This window comes from Notothenia rossii (genome assembly GCF_949606895.1).
Source record: "Notothenia rossii genome assembly, chromosome: 8".
In the NCBI taxonomy this organism is placed as follows: Eukaryota; Metazoa; Chordata; class Actinopteri; order Perciformes; family Nototheniidae; genus Notothenia; species Notothenia rossii.
The window spans coordinates 26,413,723-26,425,113 of record NC_136906.1 but is presented as its reverse complement, the minus strand read 5'-3'; the positions used below and the strand labels follow the sequence as shown (position 1 = coordinate 26,425,113).

General features: G+C 42.0%; 1 protein-coding gene across 4 annotated transcripts in view; it reads left to right on the top strand.

Moving 5' to 3' along the window:
• The window catches only part of LOC307015508 (uncharacterized protein), a 19,992-nt gene extending 8,665 nt beyond the window's left edge, over window positions 1–11,327 (top strand). For 2 of the 4 annotated variants that reach the window (XR_013801558.1, XR_013801560.1), the window contains one exon: window positions 9,898–11,327. The gene's annotated coding sequence lies outside the window, so the exon portion shown is untranslated. Of the gene's footprint in view, window positions 1–9,892 lie in introns of all 4 variants that reach the window. The other 2 variants (XR_013801559.1, XR_013801561.1) reach the window with 1 other exon arrangement.
• Window positions 11,328–11,391: the final 64 nt, after the last annotated feature.

The window sequence follows — 11,391 nt, the reverse complement described above, 5'->3', positions numbered from 1 at the left end:
ACGCAGAGATAACCTGTACTGGAGAGCATGTGTGTGAAGAAGCAGGAAATAAAAAGGAACTCACCTTGTGGTATAACCGGCAAGAGAGAAAGCCTTTGAGCTCCATACTGTTTCAGACATAATCTTGATAATCTATGATATGGCGTTTCATCACCACAGTATTTAGTTTAGACAGTAGCTGCTGGGTCCCGCATGAGCTCAGCCGCCTCCTTTTTTATTTTTTTTAAAAAAAAAATATTTTTAAAGCTTTATACCCAAAATCATCACTTTAGTAACAGGAAGTGAAATAGAGGGATATGAGGCATGGCTAGAATGGGTGATCTGTTTGGTATTTTGAGCAAAACACTTCATAGACATGTTTTTTATATATTTATATATCTGAGACCTGTGCTATTGCCTAAAAATAGCATGATTGGTGACATTTAAACAAAAGAGAAACATTAGAACAAAAGGATCACAATTCTTAAAATTCGTATCTTATTTATTCATCCGTGTTATTCTTCGAGCAAAAATAACAAATACAAATTCCATATTTTTTAGTGTTTTGCTCTTCCCTGTATTATATTATTGCACATTTGAGATTTAGGGTTTGAAAACTGTTTGTCAGACAAAACATACTATTTAAATGTTACTCTTGGGCATTTTAGAAATACAGATCCCATAATTCCTAGGGTTTTGGTAATGTAAGCGGGAAGTAAAGTCTCACCATGGAGTGAGCAAGTTAGCTATGGCTACGACATGCTTGTCTTTATTTGTGGCAATATTTGTTTCAAATGTAAGATTAAGATTTTTTTTTTTTTTTATGTTTTATGTCTTGTCCTTGTATGTTTCTTTGTGAAGCGACTTTGAGGTTATGAAAGGCGCTATATAAATTCAAGTTATTATTATTATTATTATTATTAAGACTGAAATAAGTAAAGTAACAGAAATCATAACAGTTGGAGATTCACAAACAAAGTAAAAAAATTGCATTGAAACAGAAACTAAAGAGCATTTGGAGACAAATGTCATAGTAAAGTGAGCTTATTTAAGGTCTATATTTGGTTATACTTTCACACATTTGCTTCATAAAAATGTTGACGAATAGCTGTTTGTTTTTCTGAAAATAATTGAATGAATCCCTTTTTTGTGCCTACATTTGTAAACATGTCAGTACAGTGACAGCATTGCAAGTACAAACAAAGTATTCCTGAGTTTAATGCTGAATAAAAGTGATGTGATGATTCTCAGTTAAAAGCAGCTGCTTATTTTCTTAACACATTTTACTTGAGCGTACATTTGTTAACATATTAGCAAATGGATGTACACACAACTATTTCTGATGGATTTAAAACTGAAGAAAAACGCATCTTGTTTTTCTGAATGGATTGACTTTTTCTCGCCTATATTTGCTCATATAATTGGCGAATTAGCTCCATCAAAAGTACGCAAAATTAGCCATTAGTATTTCCTGTATGTCTAAATGGAGGTGTGTGGATGAGCAAACTGTGATTTCATACCAGTGAACCACAGGAATAGATAGATATGTGTTTGTGACTTGGTTTAACTGACCCTTTAATATATTTCAGTTTCCATGTAGTGTGCTGCTTTATTCAACCACCTGCGTAAGTATTGTATTTCAGTTCACATGATATGACAGACGACAGAAAGGCTTTAAGGTAAATCGTTTTTCTTATTTGAGGATGAACACTATGATTAATGTTCTTTAATAAAGGTCCATAAAAGTGAACCCATGTCTCTCCTCTCTCTTCAAATAGACACATTGATTTAGAAACACTGATGACTGCCATCATTATGTGTCTTAATACACAGAGACAGAATGGTATTCTGCAGGGATTAAAGTGTCTCTGGGTTTTGGCAATCTGAATTGGTTTCCTTTATATATTTCACTTTTTCTGAACAAGTTGATTTATCAGCCAGGTCTGCAGTGGTGGTTTGTAGCTCAGTACATGAGCTCAGGTACTGATCTTCTCTACTCATTTTAAATACGTGTGTCTTTTCTTGCCTCGCTCTACTTATTTTTTGTTTTTACTGTAATATAGTTACCGGACATCTTTACAACATTCAAGCCGTTATAGGATATGATCATATGTCAACAATGTCATTATTCTACCATATATGGGACTAACTGCAACATTGAAATACATTTAAAAAAATACTTTTTAATGTCAAACTAAATAAATATATATTTTCAGATTCTTCATTTGATCTTACTGTAAATACTTTAAATGCATTCCCTGATTTTACCTACATACTTTTACTTGATACATAATTTCTTGGATAGCAGACATGTATTTTTTTTTTTTTATGTAATTGTGTTAACAGCCAACAGCCAACAGACAGAACAGTTATCATTTGAGTGTCTTCCTCCTGAGCTCTGCTTTTCAGTCAGTTGGATGGAAACAATTCCTGCACGTATATCGAAGGGTTAAAATCTATCTGAGGAAACATTTGGCAGCTCCTCTCCGTCTCATCGCTCTCTCGGTACTGGTGTTCCTCACCCTGCGTCTCAGAATAGACTCGCTGCTCGCAGGTGAGACAGTGTGAACACATGGCACCTGTTTCACAAAATGAGTGTTGCAGCAGATCTTCAGATACAGCTGAATATCAGTAAGACTGCTATGATGCTAAAAGGGCTAAGCTAAGACATTATACCTGCTTATCGTTTCATTTTGAGAATGTTAGTCTTGGTTTATTTGCTTTTATGAAAACATATATACTGTTTATGCCTGCAGCTGCAAATGAAGACTTATTATTACTATAACAGACAATGCTTATTTTTCTTTAATTCAATCAGAATCAGTTTTATTACTAAGTATGTTTACACATACAAGGAATTTGCTTGGTATAAGTGGTGTATACAGAGACTCAGAAATAACTATATGTTACCCAAAAAAAAAAAATAGTACAATTATAAAAGCTAAGACTATTGCAACAAATGAAAAATAAAGACAATATTTACACAAAAATGTGTTATGTAGAAAACGGAGTAAAATGTGAAAAAATGTGACAATTATTATAATTACACAAAAGTTATAATATAGAAATGATATAATACATAATAGGCGAGTTCACACTGGAGTGCTTTTCCCGTTTAGTTCCATTAGTGCCTGGAATTTTGCGTTCACACCATAGATTGTATACATAAAGGTTCACACCAAAAAGAGTACTTATGGCACATTTCCACTACAGCGCGGAGCTCGCTTTAAGCGTGCTGTGCCCGGTCCGTTTTTAGTTGCGTTTCCACTTAGCGTAGTACCGGCTAGCGGGTACTATTTCACAGTTTTTCTGGCCCCATAAAATCGAGGTTCTTTCCGGGCCAACAACAAGGCTGAGTCAAGTTTGTTGTAAAAGCAGTTATGACAACACTAAATAAATCATCGGAGCGGTGGAGTGCTGAGGAGGTGTCGGCGCTTCTGGAGATTTAGAGGAGTACTTTTTCTTTACTTTTTTCTATGCCAACTTCTCATTTTATTTGATCAAACTGCACATATAGCTATATAACTCTCATCAGTATTTTGAACATTAACATTTTACCACACAATCAATACTTTTATTTTCAATGCAGGACCTGTACTTGTAGTTGAGCACTGATGAAACTGAAAAGAACATGCAAATAACTGGCAGTGTTCTGCTGTGAGGGCGTGTAGTGATCTATGGTTGTGATGCATAATGTAGACAAACATCAACAGAACATACAGTACAGAACCACACGCAGCCTCTGGGGAACGTTGATCAGACTGTGTATCATGTTCTGAGATCACATCATGATTTACAGCCTCATGCTGTGTCAGCACAGAAAATGGTCTTAACAGCACAAAGCTGGACTCAGCTCCTCCATGCCGTTGTTGTTGTTGTTGTTGTTGTTGTTGTTGCAGCGGTGGAGGAGGAGGTGCTCAGATGCTTTAAAGGGCCTGGATATTTTATATAAACATTTTCAAAATATTGGAACCAAGAGAGTAAGAAATCAGAAATACCAGAGTAGAAATGCCCTTTTTGTTAGTAAAAATAAAAATAAAAATATCTTATTTAATTATAATTATTGAAGCATGTATATGTACAATATGTTAATGTTGCAGCTGCTAAAGGTGGAAGTATTTCATCTTAAACAAAACATTGATATTATGGATTATTGATTCAAACCGCTCTGTACTTATTAGAGGGACATGTTTTACTTTTACTGCACTACATTTGTTTCTACTTTGTAGAATACGAAATATAGTTATTTTACATCAAACTCTATATACAAAGTAATTGAAGTGAGCTCCACATTTCCCAACAGCATCATTAAAGTGATGAAAACATGATTGCAGTAGAACCCAAGTTTACCACTGACTGATTATTGAGTGACAGGGTAACATTTTAATGCTAATACAGTTGTATTTTTACTTAAATAACATTTTAAAGGACTTTTTACTAGTTTAAAATATCTGAACATTACTCACAGACAAAGAGCTGACTTGTATTCTCTGCACAGTAAACATGGAGTGACGCTCAGCCACACTTTAGCTGTTTCTCCCCGTTTGCTCCCTTTATACCCGAGCACACCTGAAATTGGAAAGATTCCTTTAATCTGTCTCTTTGGCATCAGTTTATAAAAGCCTGTGAAATATCTGCTGCAGAAGTGTGTTTAGCTTCAGATTAACTGTTGATATTCAGTTTGTGTATTTGTTTAACTGTAACATGAAATGAGATGTATTCCCAGGTTCATGTGGGCGAGCTCTTTGGAGGCAGAGCGGCTCGTTAGCCAGAAACACGTCTCAGTGGTTTTACAGAATATTTCCGTGACTGTCAAACAGGAGCTTGATCTAATGAGCAAAATGATCTGAGTTTCAGCTTTCATTTAGTTTGATGTGAAAATGCTAAAGCTCTAATGCCCATTTTGATGAGAGAGGATCTCCTGGCATCGACTATAGTCAGGAAAATGATTCAACCTGAAAGTAATCCTAGCAGGAGAAATGTCCCCATGACTCTTTTACTATTAAATAATAGATCATTGGATTATTAAGACTGTTAAGCACCAATGTGAAATCAGGATTTATCTGCTGAATGTAGTAAAGTTCCCTCCAACTGACTTTTATAATGACACACTATATATTTAATGTATAGTGGTTTAACATACATCATTTAACCAGAAAACCAAGAACAATACAAAATAATAATGATGTTAAGAATAAGTGTATCAAATAATAACAGTTATAATAATAATAAGTACCTACTGTATTCACATTTTTATAAACACACTATACGACTTTGTGACTTTTTACGATATGCAATAATATTTTATACATTCTTAAATATATTATCATGCCTTTTCTATATTTACTCTTTAATTAATTTTTTTATAAAATACAATGCACTGATTTTCTTATGATGCTTTGATGAAACAATACAATGTGACATTTTCTTTTAATATTAGGACCCGCTATCTCTCTTTTTTAAATAAATATGACAAATGATGCTACACTTTTAGATCATTATTTACATACTTTATTATTTTTAGCATTTTATAAACTCACTTCGTTAGGATGTTTCTATGCCATACTTTACTAATCAGGTGTTTATAAAATACTATTGAAAGGATTTCTATTGATTTTTTTAATGCGAACTGTACAATGACTGTTGACGTGCATTCTTTTAGATAATATTTTTGAAATGACAAAACCTACTATACTTCAAACCGGAGAGACGTGATGTATGGAATACATGTTTATTGTTACACGTCATATAAATGAAATGATTGCCATGATAATACAACAGGAGAATTGAATGGTGTTTTGGCGATAAGGCCCCAGTTTGCAGGATAATCATTCGGGAGGGAAAGAACCGCTCCGATGAAAATCCCCGGGGTCTAGACACTGGTGGTGGTGATAAGTAGGTGGGACCGGTCTGGAGGAGGAAGGTTTAGCTTTGTCCTGGAGGAGACAGGAGGCGAGAGGGGTGGAGGAGGGTTGCGTGTAGTCACCTGAAATGACAGCTGACAGGAGGGAAGAGCAGGCATTTAAGGAATTTAACGTGTGCAGCAATTGGCTGCTGAGGGATGACGCCCACATGTTTAATGAGGGGGGAGAGAGCAATAGAGTGACGTGTAAGTGACTCATTGTTAGGTCTTCCTTATTGAACTTGCGCTAAAGCTTTCATTTCAAACCGGAGAGACGTGATGTATGGAATACATGTTTATTGTTACACGACATATAAATGAAATGATTGCCATGATAATACAACAGGAGAATGGAATGGTGTTTTGGCGATTAGGCCCCGGTTTGCAGGATAATCTTTCGGGAGGGAAAGAACTGCTCCGATGAAAATCCCCAAAACCAGTGAAGTATAGAATACTGAGATGAACTGAGTTCTTACCTTGTAGGGTGACTGTGGTGATCTGGGGAGGAAATAATAGATTAAAATATGTATGCGGCAGGGGGCCGGAATCGCTGCCGGAGCTTAAGGGTCATGCTGAGACTCTGACTGCCGAAATCAGTGCCGGTCTTATCTGAAAACGACCTGAGGGTCGCCTGCCGGGCTAGCAGGGCTTGACTACGCCGCCACGAAGGTCGAACGTCCTGCCGAAGCAGGGATCTTGTTTATGAAGGAAACCGAAGTTTACGGTGGCCCACAGCCACGAGACCGAAGTCTACGGGGACCCGCAGTGTACAAGACCGAAGTCTATGGGGACCCGCAGTCCACAAGACCGAAGTCTACGGGGACACACGGTCCCTTATTTTTACTCTCTTCTTTCTTTCTCTCTTTTCTTCCTCTCTCCTTCTTACGACCTGACGTGCAGGTTATACATTTTTACACAGCCCATTTGAGCACGGGCCTGGATTAGATACCTGCGTGCAGGAGAATATAGCCAGTGACATGTAGATGCTACGTGAGACGAGACATTATTCCCTGTGGGCGGGGCCCATGGACTAGGACAGAATGCAGTTTGAAATCAGATAGCAGAATGAAACATGTATACGCGTAAACGTGATATGAACCACCACCAGTTATATGCATAAATACCGTAGTTAGGGTCTGAGAGATCTTTGGGAAGCCAGTACGGCGCTGATGTCCGGGCGAATGTAGGTTGTGAAGTCGGGGGAGGACCACCGTCCTAGTTGTTGTAGGGATGAGTTAGAGAGACCTTGATTAGCAGCAGAGGTGGCTGCACCTATCCTGAAGGAATGTCCCGAGTATGATATAGGAGATAGGCCGGATTGAATGAGAACTTGCTTGAGGTAGATTTTGAACAGGCGCTGCGTTAGGGGAGCATTTCCTTTAGTAAGAAAAAGTGGTGAAGACGGGTTGGTGGAGGGTCTGCAGTGCAGGAATTTGATCATAGAATTAAAAGGGTAGAACGGGGAATCGATGCGAGCTGCAATAACGGAGCAGGCTCCTCCGCATTTGGAGCGTTTTAGGCTGAGACTAAAGTGGCTGGCGTTGAAAACTAGGTCGGAGAGGCAGACATCTCGACTGGGGTCGAACGTGAGGGAAGCTGTGGTGAATTCGCCAGGTCGGAGGAACGCGTAGAAGGCTAATAGAAATACGGCATCGAGCAGCACGTCGATATTGGGGGAGAATAATCCTTTCCTGAGTGTGAACGTCTTATACAACCCTTTTAGAATAAGTTTAACTGTTGGGTTTGAAAATAGGCGGGCAAAGCTAGGATCGGAGCAGCGAATATTAAATTGAATGCCTGCTAGGAGGCTCCGGATATACTGGGGTTTGAGGTTTCGGACAGTGGTGCAGTAGCACATGAAGGCGCACACGGTGGAGATGAGGACAGGTTTTGGTGAGACACCTACTGAGCAGCAGAAAAAGGCAAACGTTCTCCATGCGAAATCATAGGATTTGAGGGTGGAAGCGGCTAAGCCCTTTCTCATGAAGAATCTAGCAGACTCGAGGTGCCGAGCTAGGGGACTCTCGTTTAGTGCAGAGAGAGGAGATGAAGTGGAGGGATTCCTACTGGTTGCGAGCTGGCTTCCGGGCAGAGATTCCGGAACGTCTGGAAATGAAAGCGAGAGAGGAAGTCAGCAACAACATTGAGGTGACCGGGAATGTGGCGAGCTGTGATTAAGAAGTTGTAGATTATGGAGGACCGCGTGATGCTTCTCATGAATGGCATAATGTCACTGCACTGGGAGCGCGCCTTGTTAATAATTCCAACCACTGATTGGTTGTCGCACAGCACCGAGATGCGTTTACGGTACCACAGGTGACCCCATACGTGGCATGCAACGGCGATCGGAAAGATCTCGTGCAGAGCGGAGGATGAAGCATGATTTGGGAATGACGGGGGCCATGACCCTGCGAACCACTCTCCTTTGAAGAAACCCCCAAAGCCCACGGATGGGGAGGCATCAGTGAAAAGCCTCATTGAATCGGATGAACACACAAGGTTGTGATAGAAGAAAGTGACTCCGTTCCAGTGGGCGAGCAGGAGGGACCAGAAACGTAGGTCTGAGCGGCAGCCTTCGTCTAGGAAGACGCAGTCATGGAGGTTGTCGACCGCCGATGCTGCGTCCAGGAGGCGGGAGATGAACGAGCGCCCCTGGGGGATGACGCGCATGGCGAAGTTGAGGTGTCTGAGAAGGGAGAGCAACTGTTTTTTGTGCTCGCAGTATGACTTGGTGATGTCCCGGATGCGCTGCAATTTGTCGGAGGGGAGAGACGCCTTCATGTCTATGGAGTCGAGGATGATGCCTAAGAACTCTAAGCGTGTGTCGGGACCAAACGTTTTCTCCTTGGAGAGAGGGATGCCCAACTCCTGAAAGCAATGTTTAAGCTTGGCCAATGAGATCCCTGAGCTGTCCTGTGGCGGATCTATAAGGTCGTCCAGTAGGTGAAGGACGGAGGGGATTCTGACGATGTTCAGCAGGATCCAGCAGAGCGCTTCCGAGAAGGAATTGAAAATGCAGGGGCTGCTTCTGCACCCGAAGGTCAGGCGAACGGCAAAATAGAGTTTGGACTCCCACTTAATACCGAACAAATTCCACTGAGACGGATGAATGGGGATGATTTTGAAGGCATCGGTAATGTCCGCTTTGGAGAGCCAAGCTCCGTGCCCTGTGAACTTAATCATTTTTATTGCATTAACCACTGAGGCATAGTGAAGGGAGAACTGATCTCGAGGGATGATACTATTGACGCTGCAGAATGGGCCGGAGCGGGGAGCGGACAGATCGAAAATCAGCCTCTTTTTTCCAGTGTATTTGCGTGTGGCTATTCCGATGGGATTTGAACGGAACACTGAGAAGGGGGAGGAGCTAAAAGGACAGATTATGTATCCTTTGAGAAGTTCTTTGTCGATGAGCTGGGAAACTATGTTGGGTACTTTAGCGGCTGACTGTAAGTTTTTTGCTACGAAAGTCACTGTGGGAGATGGGAGGACCCCTACCCTGAAGCCTTGGGAGAGCCCTGACAGGAGATAGTCGACGAACGCGGAATCTGGGTGAGTAGAAAGCGCAGCTGCTAGCTGAGGGATGTTAATGGGAGTGGAGGGGTGATATTTCAGAATGTTTTTCCACCACAAGGTTTCTGGCGCAGAGCTACTGTGAGGCTGTGGCTGCGCCTGGGGCAAACGGACTTCGGGTGTGCATCCCTGCAGAAACTGACGGCTTGGTCTATCGTTCCCAGCATACTGCATGTGGGAGGCTCTGGGCGCAGAGGGGAGCGATGTGGCCCTGCGCTCATCAGCTGTTGCATGAGATAGCAGATTGGCCGCCGGTGGCCATCACGAGCAGCTCAATGTCCATCACTGACCAGTCCAGGCGGATATTGCTATGTGCTAGGTGGAGCGCTGCTTTGCTTGAAAAGCTTTTGTGGTGCTGATAGAAGACGGATTTCCCGTATCTAATGTTAATGTCGCCAATAATGGCCATGTACGCATCTAATTCTACTCTTCTCTCAGGGTAGACGGAGCAGAGAACATCACGGAAGATGCTGAAAGCGACCATGAATTGCCCTACGCTGATGTCTCTGATAAGCCTGGGGTCTGCGGCCTTAAAGACGGCGGTAATATTTCCTCCTGTGGCGATGGCTTTATCGCACTCCGGGGAGGGCAGAATAAGGCTGAGCAGATTGACGTCCTTCCCTTCAAGAATTTTCGACCTAAGCCGTGAGGAGATGTTGGCGGCTTGGGAAATGAAAGGCCTACCTGAAGGGGGGGATGGGAGGGCCGAAGCCAGAGAGTAGGGGGGAGCTACTGCTGGAATGCGTGGTACGCCCTGACCCGGCAACCCCGGCGGGACTGAGGCAGAGAGCGCTGCTCTGAGTGCAGCGGAAGTTGAAGCTCCTGTGACGGAGTCTTCCAGGGCCTGGAGGCGAGCATCGATAGCTCTCATGGAGCTCGCCAGGGATTGCAGGGAGCCGGCCACGCTACTCTCCATGAGGGGCGTGTTAGAGATGCTCCCGGCCTGGCGGGCCTGTGAAGGGGTGGATTTTGGAGGCGGCCGGGATCCTGGCGGGCTCGACTTCCTGCCCCTTTTTCCTCCGCGGCTGCGCCCGCGTCCTCGCCCTGATCTCTCCGGGGAACTGACTGGAGCTGCTGCCCCGGACTGGGGAGCTATGCCGGAGACCTGGTCCGAGAGCTCTCGGAGCTGAGAGAGAGTGAGGCCTGGGGCTGTGGGAATGCCCTGCTGCAGGAGCCGGGCGATGAGGAAGTCTGCCTCTGATGATAATCCGCTGAAGGGAGCCGAACCGGGACCGAAGACTTCCGGAGAAGGTTCATGATCCGAATTATCCGAGTTGGGCATCTTGAGCTATATTGCTTTACAGTTTTCTCACGAGAAGGAGTATGTAGTACTACCATTGTGTGTAGTCACCTGAAATGACAGCTGACAGGAAGGAAGAGCAGGCATTTAAGGAATTTTAGGTGTGCAGCAATTGGCTGCTAAGGGGTGACGCCCACATGTTTAATGAGGAGGGAGAGAGCAAAAGAGTGACGTGTAAGTGACTCATTGTTAGGTCTTCCTTATTGAACTTGCGCTAAAGCTTTCATTTGTTGGTGATATTTGTACGACTTACTCTATTATTACTTTTTTGAATGACACCTTATGGTATACGATAATATGCATTTTTTATGAGAAATCTATCAAATATGACATTATGACTGACGATCATTTAATTATGAAATCTGCTGTGATTTTCTTTTGACTTTTTAATAACATGACACATATAATATTTCTTGATGAAATACTACACTATGACTGTTTTAAATATGTTACCTTGATTTTAGGGACGTTATGAATAAACATCATACTAAGTATCAGAGTGGAAGCAAATCTTCTAGAAATGCTAAACCTTTATAAAAAAAGGAATAAAAAGACAAACTGGCTCCAATTTAATTTTGGGGGTGTTTATTTAAACTAATGTCACCACAGGCATGAACATGCAATACTTATGGAAAAC